Source organism: Rhinolophus sinicus, chromosome 17, assembly GCF_057876585.1.
Source record: "Rhinolophus sinicus isolate RSI-liver-muscle chromosome 17, RSI-T2T, whole genome shotgun sequence".
In the NCBI taxonomy this organism is placed as follows: domain Eukaryota; kingdom Metazoa; phylum Chordata; class Mammalia; order Chiroptera; family Rhinolophidae; genus Rhinolophus; species Rhinolophus sinicus.
Window position 1 is genome coordinate 195,796,516 of NC_142517.1, and position 18,359 is coordinate 195,814,874.

Below are 18,359 nucleotides of genomic sequence, written 5' to 3' on the forward strand. Positions count from 1 at the left end.
AGATGTTTTGTCTACAGCAAGCCAAACATCAGGCTTTTGGGAAACATTTGGAAGATACAATGCTCCTTTCACTGCACAGACAACTGTTGACAGTCCTATCGCCTCTTTCTCTGTGTGTATGTGTCTATCCCTTTCAAGCCTTTTTGTGGTCAAATTATAAAGGCCTGTTTAGTGGGTGGGGTGACGTCACACTGACCACAAAAGCTTATATTTCCTGCTACTAAATACACAGCCCCTGCTGACGAAGTGGTCATTACAGAACAAGCTTGTTCTGCAGAGGTCACCCTGAGTGGGGATAAAGGCACTGGGGGAGGGGGCCGGTGGAGAGAGCAGAGCCTTTCTTCCCGAGTGTGTCTGTCTGCCTGTTGATCCTCATCTCGTCAGAACCGAAAGATGAAAATAGAAGTCCCTTTGTGTTTCCCCCAGACCTTTGTCTGTGAGGATGCTGGGGCATGCTGGGACACAACATGGTGGAGAGAAAGGAACAGACAAAATCCAGGTCTGATTCCAATCTCCCCATTTATATGCTGAGTGATTTTACCTCTCTAGGTCTAATCATTACAATCACCAGTTTACTGTGGAGGAAAGAGCCTCATGGAGGGATCAAATGAGACAGTGCATTTTAAAGTGACTGGTTTTCATCTTAGGGTGCTATTCAAATCTTAACATTATTTCCTTGGTGTTCTCATCCCCTTTCCTTGCGATGAATAGGAGCTGCAAATTCTCTCCAGAGAGGAGAGAGTAAAGGGTTGGTTTTATTTTTGCACATTCCTTTTTTATTTTACTTATTTATTTTTGCAAAGGTCACTAGCGAGGGAAAAGTTTCAAAATGAAGGAAAGTAAATGAACTTAAGTGGTGAAAAGAAGACTTGTCAAGTTGAGCAAAGGAAGCCACACCAAATGCTAGGGAACCACAGCGGAGGAAGAGAGAAGAGAGGATCTGGGTGAGATCTCACGGAAGAAATAGCATTTGGGTTGGGTATAGTGCATAAGAGTTTGGCAGGCAGAGACGGAGAAAAGATGGTTATTGTGATGGGTTATGCTTATGAACTCCTAGGTACCACCCAACATTAAACGAGAGTGATCTAAGGGCTTTTGCCATAAGTCTTTGGTGTCCCAAACCTCAAATGAAACTAAATTGTATGAAAGTGCCTTTTGCGTATCATGCCATCAGGTTCATTTTGACATTGAGAGAAGTGGAAAACCACTGCTCAGCCAAGACCATACAGAATTTCCAATTCCTAGTTCTGAGCGTTTAACAAAGCAGGACTTACATTCCCTACATTTTTCTTTCTTTATTTTGTTTCCTTTTTGGTGAAGGACTATTACACCTAGGGCCTCAAACCCCCAAAGGACTTTGGGTGAGTTCATGTGACATTCAGCGAAAGGAAACTTTTGCCATTATCCATATAATTTAGGTGGTCTGGACAACCAATCTGGATGTTCCAGATGCTGGCCAATTCCTGCAGGCCAGGGTTGTCTAGGTTGGTTCTCTGTATAAACCAAAACATCAGAAAATTGCCATGTTGCTTTGGGCCCTGTGTGCCCACCAGGCCTTTATTGGAGCACACTTTCTGCCACGGCCACCGGCTAACTGGAAGGACCTTCAAAGCCAGCCAGTTCACCTGATCTGAGGCTAAGGCTGGGTTGGCGTGTCTCTTACTGCCCACAGGCTGCCGCCCCCTGGCTCAGGCATCATGCCATAGCTCCATTAATCATCCTTTTCCTGGAGCACACTAGATGAGCTCCTGGCTAGGAGTAGAACTATCATTTTCATTTCCTAATTTTAAAAAAGTGTTTGTTTGGTAACAGAGGGAAGACAAGCCAGAAAAGCAGCTTCAAAGTCTCACCATAGGGAAAAAAAATGAGAGAAGGTCCTGGGCCACTCTCTTCTGAATTCACTTCCCTTGTGGTGCCGGGGAATGTGCCAGAAGATGAGGTCTGTGCTGGGAGTGGAACCTGAGACTTGCAAAGAAGGCCACCATCAATTTGGGGTGGGTTTGGCCATTAAAAGTAGCGCTCTGAAAACAGAACTGAAAAAGTCAAGCTAGAAGTTCAAATGCAGTGTTAAGCTAGTGAAAGAGTCCAAAAACAGGGAATATGCAGAAATCGGTGGCCAGAACTTAGCAAAACATAAACTCATGAGAAAAAAAGTCACTTAAAAGATAGAAGCCAAGCAAGAAAGTTGATCAAAGCCAAGTCATGTAGCTAAGATATCGTTAACAGACTCAATATACCTGACACTAAAAAGGGCCTAAAAACGGAGGCAATGTCATATATAGATCAAATTAAGAAAAAACAAGATTCCTGAGGAGAAAGATTGGGATGGAGCCAGAAAGCAGAAGGTGAGAGCTTTCATTGGTCCACGGTGGAGGAAAGAAGCCACAGGACAAAGCCCAGACCAAATGTTAGAAGGACAACGGAAGTAAGAGGATCAAAATCAACAAGTTCTTGACAGTACGAAAATGAGAGTCATGGATCCAGAACTCAGAATGTAGGTAAATTAACAAGAGACTAATTTCAACTGGATCTGCAAACAAACAAACAAACAAACAAACAAATAAACAACAACAGCAAAAACCCACTTCTATGACTGGAGACTTCTTCACAGGGATTAGGTGCTTTTGTAGGTGTTCATTGCCTCCAAAGAGTGAAGCCCCTGCTTCAGAAAAATGACCTTCTCCTAAACTTTCCTGCTGCAGCAAGAACCTCTGGTTAAAACAATCAAGTAACTCATTTTACGACACTCAATCTGAATTATTTTATCCACATCTATATCTATATCATCTATATCTATTTCTATCTATCTATCTGTCTATCTATTTATCTATCTGGTTATTTTTTATGAATAAGTATACCCCCCACAAAATTATGATACCAAAGGAGTTGTTTTCCTCACAATATTTAACACAGTTGTTGAAAATGATAAACTCAGGCCTTCAGCCTAGGCTTTGATTTCTGTGATTTCAAACAACCTGCTTGACTATTTTTCCCGGTGTTGGTTCACATTTGGCTGAATTAACTTGATTGACTGTTTTGGCATTGTGTAGACACTTCCTCATTACCCAAATAAGCTGTCGGTTGATGTTACTCAAACTAACCTACAACTTTATTTGGCTGAAATGTTTGCTTTTTCAAGGAGTGTGATAACATTGCGTAGCATTGTTGTGTATTTGTGAGAGGTTTTTCAGTCTACTTTCTTTAGCCTGAGATCAGTTTTCTTGAATGTTGTGAAGTACAGAGCACTTCAGGAGCAGAGACAATACCTTGGGTGATGCCCAATGTAAATCTCATGGTCCGGAGAGAATCTTGTGGCCAAACATGAGCCTCATCAGATGTCAGGCTTTCCAAAAGTAGATGTAAAAGGCTCCCATCTGTCTAACTCCTACTGTTTGCCCCTGACAATCACCATGTTGTCTCTATTGGTTTCAGAACTTACTGCCTTAAGAACCACCTTACTTGTTTCTTAGAATTTTAGGAGTAGACCTCACCCCTTTTCATTTTTTCTAATTGCATGTGAATTCTACTGTATTTAGCATAACCCAAGCTTAACATCTGAATACATGTTTCATAGCCAATAAGTCTGTACGTTATCCATGATTACATAGTGTGTCTTAAGACACAGGCTTGATATTCAACTGATGTGGCCATCTACCATTGTCAGTCAGTGCCAACGCTGACCCTTGCTTTTGCTTTGGGTGATAAGTAGAGCTAGGTCCATGTAGTAGTCTAGTGCCCTCTTGTGGCTGTCAAGCTAAGAATCTTAAGCTCCTTTGTAGTATTAGAGCTATTTGTGGAATCATAGGTTTAAGACGACCATTGTGAAATTAACGCGTATATTCTGTCTTCTGTCCCTCAGTAATACCACTCTTCTCCTGCAAAGCAAGTAAGCGATGGTAGAACCATTTTACTCTGAGCTAAAAAGAATCCTTTGGACTGTGGAGATTAGTTCAGGGTGTTGGACTTTAAAAGGGACCTTTAGAGTTTAGTACATACTGTTTTGACCTCAGTAGACACATAATACATGACCATGATAAATGTTGATAGAAATTTCTTCATCAACCTGGTGATACCTCCCAGTTTTTCCATTCACTCTTACACTTATTCATTCAGCTATTTCTCCTATCACATGGTTTCAAAGAATTTGATATGCTTCCTCTGAAATCCAGAGAAGAATTATGAAGAATATAACAAGTGACTTGAAAAGTTTGAAAATTTTTTATGTGAACAAATCAGATATTCTGCATGGCTCCAGAGGGACGCTAGTGAAGATTATAGATGTTGGTTTAATATAAGGAAGAACTTTCTAATGATTGCAATTGTTTGACATGTCTGGGGATGTTTCCATTCCTTAAAACAGTCTAGTAGGGATGGGTTAATTTGATTTGGAAACTTTATATGGGAGTTGATCCATTGAACTAGATGATTTTTGATAGAAATCTTAGATTTTTAGAATTTTAAGAGTGTATCAGTATATCCAAGGGGAACACAGCTTGCTTGGACTACTCAATTAAATCATTCTCATAATTTAGAATTCCACCAATGTTCAGTATCGGACCTTTCTAATACATTGCAAGTTCATATCTAATATCACCATTTCTAGGAAATCAAAGTATATGTGTATGTGTGTGTTCACATGTGTATATCCATACCTGTTTTCATAACTTACCTGGTTCTGATTTTCTAAATTGGGAACTTTTGGTATTTTCTTCCAAAACTGATATCCTGTCACTTAACTGATTTTTGTTTTTAGCAAACCTTTTACATTTGTGCCTAGTTGCATGTGATGACCATTTACATATTAGAGAAAAATAGGCACATTTGCTTGATTCTGGTCATATGGCATATGATGAGTATATTAATACATATTTAGTAAAGCAGCTACTCATTCATACAACAGAAAAAGAGAAGAATCAAAGTTTTAATTTGAGAAGATTCTTTGTGAAAAATATGTTTGATTTTGTCACTCCAAATTGCAGGAACAATGAAAGTCACCATCCCTTCCTAGTTCATATCCAGCTTAAACTGGAGGGCAGAGGAATAACATGTTTCTTTCCAGCATAATTTCTTACTCTTTTTAACAATTAGAATTATTTTAGAGGTACCGACTAATTTGGACTTTTTTTGCGGCTGTTATTTTGGTTAGTTTCTTATTGATGTAGGTGATGTTGGATCTGCCGGCAGTTTCTGAGTGCGGGCTGGAATCGTGTCTCGTGAAGCCGAAGAATGGAAACATGGACCAGGGAGAGGCAAAAAGTTTTAAAAAGAGGATAGTTTATTAGAGGCAGGAGAAGAGGTTGCAGATCCTGAGCGGCAGGGGGTCACAAATGGGGGGTGCCTCATGACTGAGGCAAAAGTTCCTACTTTTATACCTTCCCTTTGAGCTCTTTGGAGAAGGGAACTTGTTTGAAGAAGGGAACTGGCGCCTTTTAATGAAATTCGTCTACCAGGTTTGTTCAGCTTGTCCATCCTAAAGGAATTAGCAAAGTAACCCACGCTTATCTATCAGATCTGTTCCATTTGTCAGGCCAAAATGAATTTTATGATTAACCTCAAGGCCTTGTTACATTATGTCCTGGCGTGAAGGATTGATTTCAAAACCTGAAGTTTTAGGATATGACTGTCTTTGTTTATTCCACCAGGGACCTCCCTGGCTACCTAGGGACATGCTAACTCTCCTGTATCGATATTTAGTCAATGCAATCTCCTCTATGCTTTTTTGTCTGTACCCTAAACATCAGGAAAGGGGAACAGCTAATCCATCACGCCTTGCAACGGGCCAAAATCAGGCTAATGCTAGATGCCATTGAGTTTTACTCACAGTTTGAAGGCAGGTTAGAGAGCTCCCTCCACCCGACTCCCTATTTCTCCCAAAGATGTCATTAAACTTACTGCATAAGGATTGAAGGTGGGAATAGGAGTTAAAAGCTGATCCATTCTTTCCAGCCCAAAACTTCAAAGATCTTAAGGTTCAAGGAAAGTTCAGGTCCAGGACACAAGTTCGTTTGTGGTTTTCTTCTCTTCTTCCTCAGAGTAGTTCACCTTCCCTGCATCCTGACAGAAGAGCCAACGGCCCATGTCACAGACTTTGCTGATAGCTTTGGGTTATAATGGAAGAATTCTTGCCCCTTCCCACCTCTGTGGGAGAGACACATGAGATTGTCATCAGCCTGTGAAATAAACCACCCACCTGGTTCACGGAACTTTTTCAAGGCCAGAAAAACCAGCTTTACTCAGCTGTGCCATATGGGAGAAAAGAAACAGTGTTTTCTCCATATGGATTTGTCACACATTAATAAGAGACATTTGCTCTCTTTTTCAGCCAAATGCCTTGAACACATGAGAAGATGTGCTTGGCTTAACTTGCCAGGGAATTGGATAGGTACTTTATAAAGCAAATCAAAACTAAAACTGTGTTGGGTCATTCTGTCCCTACCTCATTGGAGAGACATCTCTGCAAATGGAATCTAATCCCTTTAATGAGCAAAATACCCAAAGGCTCTTCTGGGGAAAAAAAAGGCCAGTGTTTAACTGCCTCTTGCTGCACTACTACAGAACATAGAATTTTAGAGCAGGAAAGAATCATGGAGATCATCAACCTTCCCCCCTCCATTTTCCATGTGTCAACTGAGGTTCAGAGAGGGGAAGTGATTTGTGCAAGACCACTCAGCTGGGTTGTGGCTTATATGCTTCATATCCAAGCCCTTTTACTCTTAATGCTCTTCTCGCAACGCACAATTCTTTTCATCCTTCCTTTCTTCTGATAATTCCCTTATGGTGAATTTGCTGCTGTTTCTTTTCCAGACTCTGTGCCATTACTCATGAATTCAATGGATAATGGTTTATAACTTTTTTTTTACTATCTTTTCCCTCAATGATAAAATTTGTATTGGTGTCTTTGATCTTTTCTTAGCTGCCACCATCTTTATTCATGCTATGAAACAGAATATGAGACGATGAGGAAAAGCTAGTTGTAGAGAACTGTATCCTGGCCCCAGATTCTCTATCAAATGACTAAAGAAGGTCATATCTTTTGACCAACAAGAGAAAGAACAAATATCCGAGTTGGGCACTTTACCCTTGGTTCTTTTCTTTGTGCTAGAAAAATAAAATGAATCGAGGAGAGGTAGATATATAGCTTTCACAGCTATGGTCTTCTCAAGGAAACAAGAAAGAATTTTCCAAATGTTATTATGTGTGGTCCCTAAAGATTAGACTGGACATACTCCTATGAAATCAAAGGTGGCCATATTTGGACATGCTCTTAAGGTAGTATCTATCAAGAGGGGACAGCCTATGGATCCATAAAAACCCTTGATGTGAATCTGTTCCACCACAGCAGGCCTTGCTTTATTTGTAAAATAAAGATAAGAGTATCTATTTCTTAAGGTTGTTGCTAAAACAGATACACCATGTAAATCAATTAACACAAAATAACTGCTCAGAATATATCTATGCTAGCTATCTTCCTTCTTTCTAGAGTTCTAGAGTAATCTAAGCTTAGTGACTGTTTTATCAGGGAAGTTTTCTTTACTAAGGGACTCAGAATGAATTATCTCAAAAAGAAAAGACCAGTGGGAAGGAGACCTGGACTCTAATAATCTGTGCCAGAAGCTTTATTACCACTGAAAGTCTTTCTACTCATTAGGAGTCCCACAGGAACTCCTGTAAGAAGGTTAGTGGAAGGGAGAGGTCGGCTATGAAGGCAGGGAGAGGAGAACCATGGCAGAGGAAGTAACTACTCCCCACAATAGTCAGGGCCACCTATTGACAAACAGATTTTGTTTATGTGTGTGTTGCACGTGTATGAGTACAGGTAGCTCTGTACACCTGTGCGTTTCTCATCTGCCTCTCTTAAACTTGCTTTCAGAAAGACCCTTTTTTTTCTTTCCTTGTAACACATTTGGCTTCCACTAAATCATGGTTAGTGGCCATAGTCAGACTCTAGAGAGAGTTGGAAGAATTAATTAAATCCAAATGTAAAGTCTTAAATGCTCAATCAAATAAAAACCTAAAACGAAAAGGTAAAGGATGCAGAAGAGAGTGTGAAACCAAAGTTCAACCAAGTTCAAACCTGCTTTTTTTTGGAAGCAGGAGCAGATGCCATCATTCCTCCACCTTATTCAAAGATGCTTCAATCTGTGATCTCATAGAACCTCCACCAACCCAGCTCCCTCTCATCCCTGCTTCTACCAGGCACGAGTGTGGCCCACAGGAGAGTAAAATGTGTTCCTGGATCAAGCTCTGCAGGTACAGAACTTCTAGTTCTGTAACTCAAACTATCCTGAAGGAGGCAACACTTTCTGCTTCATGTCCCCAGGAGTCAAAGTAGAGAGAAAAAGAAACGTAGCCCTGCCTTTGAGACGGCACCTCTAGTTTTCTTATGTTTATTCACGTTCTTGTCAGGGGTTTACAAGGTGCTGAGGACACAGTTGATGCTGTGTGAATTCACCTGTCAATACAGTTGGCAGATGAAGGCCAATGACTAACATAGACCATCCTTGATATGTCTGTCCATGATAGTTCCGTACGCAGAGTGCAGCTGTACTGGTAACAAGCCCTCGCTCAAGTGGTGCTTTCATTTATGAAACATTGACAAGAATGATAAAATGTTAATACCTCATTTTTCAATCTACCACTCTCTTCTAAAAATGAAGTTTGGAGAGATTAAGTGAGTAAAGCTGTCCAAGGCCACGTGCCTAGTACACAGTCATGTGTCAGTGGCCCCCAGAGCCGTCTCTCCCTATTGCTCACAAAGAAGAGTTGGCAATCAATATAAAGATAGGGCCATGAATTGAATCTGGATGATATGTAATTTAGACGTGGAGTGACATGGAGAGATAGTTTGTCTAGAATCTGATTTTGAGACACATTCTGTCCCCCCAAAATGCAGAGAAAAGCATTGGAGAACCATGGTCTAAAACAGTGCTTCTCAAATGTCAAGGTACCTAGGAACCTCCTGTAGATCCTGATTCAGCGGGTCTGGGGTAGCATGACTACACTCTACACTCTACATGCTACGCTGTGGGTAGAAAGAGTCTAAAAGGGCATGAAAGAGACCACCCAGAATCACTAGAGAGTAAGCCATTCCTGGGGTGTTGGCAGCATCGCAGATCAATTCAGCTTGTTGTGTAGCTGAATTATTACCAATTATTTGTTCCAAATTTTCTTCTCTTCAAATAAATATTGTAATGAATGTATTTGTGCAAGACACTTTAGAGGTCTCAGAGGTGGGATCCATGGGGTTTGAAAAATAAACCTAATAGTCACTTCCATATTGCTTCCTTTTACTGGTGGCGATGCTAAATTGGTGTAAGCCATTCAGAAAAGGCTTCCTGCCTTATCACACCTACTCCTTCAAATCTGAACTCTAAGAGGTTGTCTTATTTGAGGTCTCACTTTACTCAGCATGAACTTGAGGCGTGGAAAGTGGAAGATACCCAACTAGATAGTGACAGAGCGATAGCTCGAGGCTGTTTGAGCCTCTGCCCCTCTTCTTGGAAGCTATAGATCAACAGCTGTCCACGGTTGAAGGTCCCTCATGTTCTAGAGCCCTGAGAGTAATAAAATGCACATTTTTGTTTTCTGCCATCATTACTGGTCATATCCTATCAGTTTCCAGGTAAAGGGATGCAATAAAATGTGTAAGGTCAAGCAGATGTGAACTACAATGCCAGCTCCATTTCATTCTACCTGCAAATACTTGAACATGTCGCTTAACCTCTCAGAGCCCCCTGCATTTATATGTAAAAATGATGCCACCCATCTAGCAGGATGCTTGCGAGGAATAAGTGAAATAGAAGATTTGACTGTATCTGGCATAGTTCCTGGCTACATAAAATATAGATGGCACACCATCAATTTTAGAGGATGTTTTTGAAGATTAAATGGCAATATATTTAAAGAACTGAGCATTAGCTCTTTCTTCATACTATAGTGCTCCCACTGCTTTTCCCCACACCACAGATTTCTTTTTATTTGTTCACACACATCATCATTATAAATAAACCAACACACACAAAAATTCAATGAAACCATAAAATCACTAAAATCCATGTATTCTTTGAACTACTATAACATAAAGACTTATTCTTTCTAGTGGTTATTCAACCTGTCTTTTTCGATTATGTAATAGTGTTATTTGATAGGGATACTTTTGCAACTTAGATGCTTCTTCCCTCATCCCAAATAGATTCTGGCATGCTGCAGTGTAGCACTTCACCATATTTTTCTTATTATTTGAACTTTCCTACCTAAGGTAATTCTAGAACTGGTCTATTAAAAGCTTACTAAAAAGTATACAATCGATACACAATCAAAAAATGGCTCTCGTGGTAATGTCCTATATTTGTAAAATAGAGACTATAATAGCACCTGACTTGCAGAATTGTTGTCAGCTTTCAAAGGTGCTAAAGCCTAAAGTACCCTGCTTGGGGCCCAGCAATAATAAATATGTCAAAAATAGTAATTATGGATATTGTTCAGCCCCTACGTCTTCTCTTTTCTCAGATATCTAAAACTTTGGAGGATGTAATTCAAAATCGCATTTTTTAACAGCTTACTAGAGTGTAACTGATATATAAAAACACTCCACCTATGTATTGTATGCAATTTGATAGGTTTTAACGTGCTGCATACACTCATGAAACTATCACCACGATCAACATAATAAACATATCTATCACCTCCAAAAATTTCTTCCTGCCCCTTCCTTTTCTGTAGTAAGAACACTTAACTTGAAATCTCCTCTCTTAAATGTTTCAGAGTACAATACAGTATTGTTTACTATAGGCAACGTGTTGTACGGCAGAAGTCTAGCTCTTACTGATCTTGCATAACTGAAACGTTAGACCCATTGAACAACAGCTCCCCATTGCTTCCACTTGTTTTCTCATTGGGGAAAGGCTATCATCTCTGCTGTCAAGTTCATCATAGAGTCTCTGTGATACTACTGTGTCCATCAAAACTTTGGAGGCTTTCTGGTTTCCCTGCTTCTCTCTCATTATCTTGTGTCTTTTCGCTTGTTTCGCACATACTGGTTAAACCATCTGTTTTTAATTACTGACTTATGTTCCAGTTGAGATATACTTAAATTTTTTTTCAGTTTTTTAAAGATAGATAAATTGTAACAGCAAAATGACTAAGAGTGTTCCATACATCTGGGTAATCAAGGAAATCACCAGGTCAGGAAAAGCTAATACACATAGGCATATGTCTGTAAACAATACATTAAATCAAGCACAATGCTGGCAGGAAGCTGAAATGATTTGTGAAAGCCAGTGGTGTTATTTTGCAATTAAAAGTTTTTCTTTTGTAAAAAAGCAAACTCTAGTTTGTAAGGTGAAAAATTCAAGATATGCTTGGACATCTGTGCAAACGTGCACATACAATTAGTTCAGCAGGTGTATCAGTTAGCTTTTGGTACATAACAAATCACCCCAAAACGTAGTGGCCTAAAACAACAACCATTTGTTTAGCTCATGATTCTGTGGGTTAGTAATTTAGTTGAGTTCAGCTGAACAGTACTGCTTGTGTTGCTTGGGGTCTCTTATGGGGTTGCAGTTAAATGGAGGCTCAGCTGGGACAATAAGGCTTCTCTCCCTCTCCATGTAGCCTCAGTTCCTCTCCTCTTCATCTGCTTTTCCACATGGTCTCCCCAGCAAGCAGTTGGACATGACGGCTCAGGGTTCACCAAAGTATGAAAATGGACGATGCCAGGGCTTCTTCATGGCTGGACTAAGAAGTCCTGCATGGTCACTTCTGGTGTACTCTACTTTTAATGTGAGTCATAGGCTAAGTTCAAGTTGAGGTGAGGGTTGCTACATAAGAACATCAAAACCAAGAGGCATGGCTCATATCATCAAGGCCATTTTTTGGAGACTAGCAATCACATTGACTATATTGAGCTAAAATTTTCCCCCATTGATTCTGCTCTACATTCTGTATGACATAGAATAAGCCATTTTTATAACCACTGTGGTCACTCCCATAGATCTGCCCCAGTTTATCAATGTATAGCCACGGGTGGCACCCGACACTGAGCATAACAGTTTAGATGAGAGGACAGTATACTGGCTTCCCAAAGATGCTTACGCCTTAATCCCCAATACTGTGAATATGTTGCCTTATGTGGCAAAGGGACATGGTAGATATGACTAAAACTATAGACCTTGCGATTAGGCAATTATCTTGGATTATCCAGGTCAATGCAATTTAATAACACGAGTCCTTAAAAGCATAGAATCTTTCCTGGTGGTGAAGAGAGAGATGCAATGATAGAAGAAGTGTCAGAGAGATGTGGCATGAGAAGGACTCAACCTGCCGTTGCTGGCTTTGAAGGTGGAAGACGGAGCCCAGAGCCAAGGAATGTGACAGCCTCTGACAGCTGGGAATAGCCACCAGTTTACAGCCAGCAAGAAAACAGGCACCTTGATCCTTCAAACCCAAGGAACAGAATTTCACCAACAACCTGAACAAATTGAGAACGATTCTCCCATAAAGCCCTAGAAAACAATACAGGATGCCAACACCAGGACTTTAGTCTGGTGAGACCTGCACTGGACTTCTGACCTCTAGGACTGTAAGAAAATAATTTTGTGTTTTTTTCAAACCACTAAATTTTTTGCAATATATTATGGAGGCGATGGAAAATTAATACATCCTGTTATGACCACTTTTGAACAAAAAGGTAAAGGCATCCTATAGTTTTGGAGAGAAACATGACCTAGGGGTGCCATGGCTTTTTTGGCAATGATGTTGTTGATTCATATAGAGCTTACATTCAACAGAAAAATAAAGTCTTTTTCCCATAAGCAGTTATGGCTGTAAACATTTTCCCTTTAATAATCAAATGCAAAATGGTACAATTAGCCCAGTTCATTTCCATCATGTTAGATTCAGTCTATGGTTCCAGCCTGTCAAGATGCTTGGGAGTCGGGTTTCTGTCATCCAAATAGCTCAGCCATGCCCTCCAGTTCTGGGTCATTTCAACATCTGATCAGCCCTCTCGGTGAGCATGCCTTGCAGATTGCTTCTGCCATGCTGGATCAATGCTGCCCGTTCCATCTGTAGTGCTCCTGCCTGGCTGCCTCCTGTTTATTGTAAGTCTACATGTTTTTCGAGGTACAGCTCGAATTCCATGGCTTTCACGGAGACTTGCCTGATCACAGCAGTCTGACGTGATTCATCTCCGTCTTCTCCTACCCAAGGATGGGTTCCTCATTCATGACATTGATAGGGTACGAGTTGATTTAAACAGCAACTATCTGCTTTCCTGTCTTTTCTCTGAAATTGTAGGACTTTTGAAAACAAATAAAAAAATGATTTTTTTATATTTTCGATCCCCTAAGGCCATTGTCATTATGCCTCGTACTTAACAGGTGCTTTATGGAAAACAATGATCCATTTAGCAAGTCCTGATGGCGCTAAGATGCAGTGCTCTGAAACATTCCTTTTTAAATTAAATGGGTTGGGAAAAATACATATGCAGCACATATATCATTGCTAATAAGCAATGTGAGACACAAAGAAGCAGAGGTTCTTTGGTGGGAGAAATTATGACTCGGAACAGCACGTGCATACTTCATGGCTTGTGAGAATACAGGACCGTACACTTGAAATTATCAGCGCATTAGATCCTGGACTCGAGAAGAAGAGAAATTGGGTCTTTAACTCCAGAACCTAGCACGATGCCAGGACAGAAAATGCATTTAATCCATTTGACGAGTCATTCAACTCTGAGTTATTGATGTTTACATGGCACCAACTCAGCCCACTTACCTCACATTCATTCAGCATCATTTCAATGCCATCACAGTGTCAGCACCAACTTTTAAGCAGAGATGGAGAATGAATCAGTTAGGATAACATTGGCTGCCAGCTATAGCAACTTCCAACTCAAACTGACCTACCTTATAGGGATATTTATAGCTTATACAAAAAGAAATCCAGAAGGCGGCCAGTTCCAAGGTTGGCTCTTCAGCCACTCAATAATATCATGAGGATACCTTTACTTTTATTTTAGGGGTCTCTATTCTTCTGACCTGCCATCCTTAGGTTAGCCCCTCTCAGGGTCCCAGAAGTCTATCTCATTCCAGCCATGACACCTTCTAGCAGAACAAGCAATTGCATCATGAGATACATGAAGGGGTCTTTTCCACAAATCTCCAAGACTTCCTTTCCTATATTAGTGTCTAACCCAGGGGTGTCCAAACTTTTTGCAACATTTTTTACCAAGGGCCGTATGTGGTAAAATACACAAACAGCCGGGCCACTCACTCGAGGTGAAGTACGTATTGCCTCACCTGGTTTATGTAAGTAAACTAAATATATTTTTGGAATTTGCTGCGGGCCAATAAAAAATGGATCGCGGGCCACAGTTGGCCCGCGGGCCGCAGTTTGGACACCCCTGGACTCTAACCAAATGTGGGGAACAGGCCCATGCACATCAGTCACTGGCGAGGCCATAGGATCACCACGCTTGGGATGGGAAACGCAACTTTGCGGAGGAGGTTATGACTCCTGAGCCACAGCGGGTCCTATTGGAAAGGAGGAAAGGGGTGAAATGGTGGAAAGGCAACCTACAAAGTGTAGTCACTAAAGTCCATCACTAAACCCAAATAAATAGAGTCTCCTTTTTTTTTGTTTTTCTTTTTCTTGGTGTCCCTTTCTCTGAAGTCAGCCATGGTTTTCTGCAACTATGTCGGGAAAGTAAAAGTTACTTACTGCTTTCACATCACTGGTATTTACTTTTACCCTAAAATGGGAAAACACACTTGCACATATACACAGACACAGAATTGTTGTTTGCCAATGAAATTCTTGGTATAGTTTTTTGAAAATTAAGAATGCTTATGAGTTGCCAACCTTTTAAGTTTCCATCCTGTGTCAGAATTTATTCCTCTGTCTACCAAATGGAGAATGATGGCTTACGGCTCAGGTGAGGATTTTGAAATTGGGATCACTTAATGGAAACAGGTGTTTACCCTTCCAGATAGAGTCAAAATGTGTATCCCACAACTGAAATTTAATTTCTTTTTATAATTTTCAAAGACTATGCAAAATGGAATGTGAGTTGAAGGAAATCTGGAAGCATGTTTTATTTTATTTTATTTCTGGTGAAGAAAGTCTTGCAGAAGATTCCTTTACTATTTTTAAAATTTCTAAAAGGTGGATCTTTTAATGATTAAATCAGTAATGAGTCAGTCTTTGCTATTCTTAAGCCACAACCCTAGTTAGCATTTGCAAACACATTTTATACTTTTATAATCATTTCTGTAGTATTTATACAGGGTTCTCAAATCCTTGTAAAGGGGGAAATTGAGTTTCAGAGATGTTCCCTGACTTGCCCTAAAGCAGCAACATGTTTAGTGACAAAGACTGGTCTGATAGTGAGGGATCATAGCTTTGAAACTGTATTTCTCTGAATTATAAGGAGCCATCGCAGAATATGTTCTCCTTTTATTTTATTCAAATTAGTTGAGTGAGATATGATAAAGTAAATTAACAGCAGATTACATATCAGAAAGCAACTCCAATTAGTGGGGATTAGAAGATCTTAAGGCAGATTAGCTAAACTGTCATAACCATCTTTCCTATTGGTAGGTATGAGTATTAAAAATAGTCACCCGACAAAGAGAGGATAAGTCCACTCCTGTTTAGAGGAAAGGATAACCTTTACAGGTCAGTTGACCCATTTGAAATGGAGTCTTTGAATAAGAAGAATGTATATTATAGAAGAAAGCGTGTGAGAGACGGTTTGTGACACTTCCTATGAGACCAAACGCATCAGACCCTTGTCTTGAGCCAGTTTGGGTGGGTGCTTTCTTTCTTCTTCTCCTCTAACCATTTCCTGGCTATGCGTTCAGTTCTGGAGTGTCTTGCAAACTACAGAGCTTCCACCTGCAGACCTTTGGAAAGGGGCCTAGGTTCTCCTTTGTCTGTTTTACCAGCTAGTGCACCTCATCTCCAGCAGTCCTCGTTTGTTCACCTTAGGTCAGAGTTTCCATGTGAAGTCACCGATTTACAATTTGTGCAGCAATTAGTTCCCCACTTGGTGAGAGCACAGCTGCACATTAAGTCCAATTGATCCAATGGCAGCACATTGCTCACGGCTGAACTGACAGGCAGATGCTTTCTACTGGACCTACAAGCAAATGCTTGTACACAGGTCCACGTCATTTCCCAGAAACTAGCCTGGATACAGCCTCCTGTTTTGCAAGACCTGGATAGGCTGGCAGCACCAAATCGGGTGTTATGCTTGGTTTCTGTTCTACTTCCCCTCCCCTTTTTCCCTACACATTTGCTTAGAAAACGCAGCACATCATGAACAGGCTCTTTGCAGGCATTCCTTTGGGATTTTTAATCATAATTGTTATTAACATTTTACATTTCTGGTAGCAGTTGGCTCTAGGGATTTTCATTCATTTGGAGAAGCGCGTGGAGACAGGTGGATTGGCCCCAGCTTGTGGAGGTGTCAGAAGAGGGACTCAGGATAGCCAGGACACTGAATCCCACCTGCGATGCTCTGCTCCAGAGGTGAGCCAGTGCCACGTGCTGACTCACTGTGATGCAGGGTGGCTCGCTGAAACAGAGACTATAGACTGCAGTCAACAAATCAGATTAGGAAGCTCATGGAACGGAGCTCAAATAAAAAATGATGAGAAAAGAGTGTGTCAAACTCTGATGAAATCACGTTCGCATGTATGCATGGGGCATCATAAAGAACTATATGGAGACTAATATTAAAAGTTAAAATGTCACCACTTCATTCATCTAGCTATACATTCTAGAATGATGCTGTACTGATTATGACCTCCATCTTCTTCATCAAAATATATCATTTGGCCCTCCTGTACAACATAACAGTTCCTTGGGTTCTTTCTAATAAAAACATGGTCTGCTACCAAAACTCCTCTTGAGAAAGCTGGAGTAATTGGGCAGATATGTGGCCAGGGCATGTTTCCATGTTTTGATTATCATTCTGGGCTTGCATAGAGGCCGCTATATTTCCCTAAGTTGGTGGTTTCTCCCTTCAGCACTTGCTGATTATCGTTCATGCCTGAAGCATGTTGTGTGAAATGCTATGTTGGAGTCTCCAAGAACCTACCATTTGTCATGCCTTTCTTTCTTGGGCTACACATTCATCTGTTATCCCCAGAGAACTCTGAAATGTTCTGGCCTTTGTCTTAAGGGATCTAAGTGACTTCCTTAGAAAGAAATGTGGGAAAAAAGGAAAGTTCGTTGGACCCGGCCAATAGATCGAGGGTGGAGTGACTTCTATATCACTTCTTTCTGGTCTCAAAAATGTTCCTCCCAGTATAAATGAGTGGAAAGTATGTGACATTGCCTTTGGCTTAAGAAAGAGAGGCGAGAAGGAGGACAGAAGATGAGGGACAAGTGAGTGCTGTTGGGGAGGTGTGTCTATAATAGATGGCATTGCTTCAGAGGAATCCTCCAGTGAACAGTTAACAAATGAGTCACATTCAATTCTGAGTCATAACTAGGATGACCATGAAATCTATCACCAAAATGGGACACTTTTTAGAAGAAAGTGAACCCTGGTTATATATTCTAGACAAGATATAAACTGGGATTGTCCCGGGTCACCTATATAAGTGCCTGAATGGATGAGCTTTAACTGAGATCCCACTTTGTGACCATGCCTGTGTCAGGCTTTTTCATCTCTGCCATCATGTGTGTCACTCACCAAAGGCTGTGAGGCCAAGAGAAGGACTTTCTGAATATCCTGGGGCAACGGAATTGGCACATTAGGGACTTCAACTTTAACTACCAACACTCAGAGCTTGGATTTGGGGTCTCACCAGTCAACGGAATTCCCATTGGGGGGAAAGGCAGGATCCTTTATGATTCTGAAACAGATTCACAGTACATATGTGAAGAGAGCTAATGTATTTGTTGAGAAGGTGTCATTTATTGTTCATGACAAGGTAATGCTACCTTCAGTGATTGGATCTTTCTTACACGTGTCACCTAAGTCAGTTTCTGTTAGTAAGTGGAATGGAGGGAGACGAAGGAAAGCCGATTCATGGGTTGCACTTGGTTTGGTTCCTCCACACTCTGCAGGACCAAGCCCTGTTGTAATGAAGGATATGTCCAGATTCCTTCCTCAAGGGAATGCCTGCAGCGGAGAGAAGCTCAGTTATGGCTTAAATCTCATGACTTTTCCCTAATCTACTTTATCCTAATCTGTTCTCAGGATATTAAAAAATAATAATCAGAGAGCATCCTGAGGCCAAGAATATCAAATCCTGCTTCCTCCAATCTCTGCTTTTCTGCTAGAACTGGCTCAGAAACTGCAGGGCTCACTATCCCCTTGCAACCAGGGCCAGGGATGAGCT